The 2,304-nt window shown below is 43.7% G+C and overlaps 1 long non-coding RNA gene across 1 annotated transcript; it reads left to right on the plus strand.

Annotated features, from left to right (window-relative positions):
- The first annotated feature begins 735 nt into the window (after positions 1 to 735).
- On the plus strand, positions 736 to 1,341 carry LOC124867511. The gene is made up of 2 exons (XR_007038081.1): positions 736 to 1,198; positions 1,269 to 1,341. It is a non-coding gene; the product is annotated as an uncharacterized LOC124867511 (long non-coding RNA).
- The last annotated feature ends 963 nt before the right edge of the window (positions 1,342 to 2,304 follow it).

Genomic DNA, 2,304 nt, shown 5'->3' on the forward strand with positions numbered 1-2,304 from the left:
TTTTCCAATTTGGCCATGGACCCTTCTGCTTCTACAACTTTATATTGAACCAAATTAGAGAAGCTTGTTGTCCCTTTGCCTCCCCCTCCTGCCTGTCTGTCTCTAGAAGTCTGGTGAAAATGCAGCATGAGAGACTGCAGGTCCAGATGGTGGCAGCCCTGGAGTCCTGAAGGTTTCTGCCAAGATGCTCTGTTGCATTTTCCAGCACCTCTGCAACCTTAGAAGATTCCAGTGTTGTGGTACCAAGGGAAAGTCATCCATCAGTCTTCAATAACTATAAGAGGCAATTGTGGCTTAGTAGAGGGAGTAGTCATCTTGCAATCCAAAGGTTGTGAGTTTAATATTGTTGGGCACTTAACGTCAAGTTGCCTACCAATCTACATATTGGTCTATGAATATGTGCGCATATGTGGGTGAATGTGGCTCTAGTGTAAAGTGCTTTTAGTGGTTGGTATGACTGGAAAAGTGCTATATTAGTTCAGTTTATTTATCATTTACATATATAAACCTGTTGCCCTGACATCCAACATCATAAAGGTCCTAGAGAGACCCCTGTTGGCCCACCTGAGTAAGCAAACAAGCACATTTTAGGATCTCCCTGTTATGATTCTGGCACGTTTGCCTGCTCAGCCCTGCTCTCATGCATAACATCAACTAATCTGCTTCACCTGTCTGCTGCTGCGCTGGAGCACAATCACCGTCATGCCACACACCTGTTTGACTGCAGTTATATACAGCCCTTGGACAGGCAGATGGTGCCAGATTTTTGAAAACAATATTGTGAGTAGTTATCCAGCGTTCTGTCCTGCTTGATCTCGTTCTTTGACCTTGCCTTGTATAATGGATTACTCCCCCTGTCTGACGGATTGGATCCTGGTTTTCGACTCTGTTTTCTGCCTCTGGTTTCATGCTTCTGCCTGCCCCTTGTCTGACGCCTCTAGCCCTGGAACTGGACCCTGTGTCTGTTTACGGATTTATGCCCCTGCCAAGCCCCTGGTTTATTCAGCCTGCATCCGCCTGCCTCTCAAGCCTGCCAGGAGCAGCAGTCAAGAGGACTCCCTGCTCTCTGTGTTCCAACCAGAGCTTATGAGGAATTGGATCAGTCGACAATCGGACTTCAGTCTATTGAACGCCTCCACAAGGAGTGTCCGGATTACTTCCTCTTCTGGGTTCTGGGCTTCATTCCCAGTCTGAGAAGGTTAGTGGCTTTAGTCAACTTGATCAAGACTCAGTTTTATTCAGCCTCTGATTCTACTCTCTGTCCTCAGAGACCCATGGAGGTCGACTTCTGCTTTCCTGTGTGCTGATCCTGTATTGCTGAATAAACCTTTTAACTTTTTACTTTGTGTTTGGCTGAATTTGGGTCCTCCGTTTCTGGTCTTAATACTCCTGGAGTTTTTCCTATCAACCCTGGAGTTGCAGTTGGAGTATGATTTTGAGTTTGTTTTATGTATTTGAATGAGGACACCACATTAAATAAAACACATGAGAATTCATGCGTTAAAAAAGCCAGAATTGGTGCAAAGGCAGTTTTTTTTTTTTTCAGTCCCTGGGCCATGATGTTGGAAAAGCAATAAAATACAAGAATATGAGTAGGACATGATTAGACTAAACGAATCCTGACACATTGGAAAAACAATAAAACATTACTGCTAAGCAAATAGACTACAGTATAAATGCAATACAGCACAACGGATACAATTTCTGCTAATGTTGACAGGTGTATGAAGCGACAACCCTTTTTTTTTTCTTTTTTTTTTTTTTATGTTTTGTGAAAGGCTAATATGTTGCTAATTGTCTGATTTTCATGTGGTAGTGAGTTCCATTTCCCGAGCACCTCTCACAGACCAGGCTAACTGATTAAAGCTGCTGTTCCTCAGAGGGACAACTAAGTCTCCTCTTAATGGAGTTGAACACACCATCATACACCTGCTTCAACAAACGCACTGTTGACTGAGCAAAGCAGACGACACTGTGAAAATCATATTGTTTGATTCCTCCAGTGCATTTAACAACATACAGCCTAATTTGCTTTGTCAGAAACTGCAGAAGACACAGGATGAGGTCTCAACAATCACCTAGATTAATGACTACCTGACAAACACACCATAGTTTGTGAGACTGAAGAATCATGTCTAAAGACATGGTGTGCAGCACAGGAGTCTGCAGTCTCACCATTCCTTTTCACTTAGTGTACCTCAGGCTTCCAGTACAAGACAGAGTTCTGTCATCTGCAGCAAATACTCGGATGGCTCTGCAGTAGTCGGGTGTATCACCCATGGATAAGGAGCTGAGTGCAGAGAG

Source organism: Girardinichthys multiradiatus, chromosome 4 (genome assembly GCF_021462225.1).
Source record: "Girardinichthys multiradiatus isolate DD_20200921_A chromosome 4, DD_fGirMul_XY1, whole genome shotgun sequence".
In the NCBI taxonomy this organism is placed as follows: Eukaryota; Metazoa; Chordata; class Actinopteri; order Cyprinodontiformes; family Goodeidae; genus Girardinichthys; species Girardinichthys multiradiatus.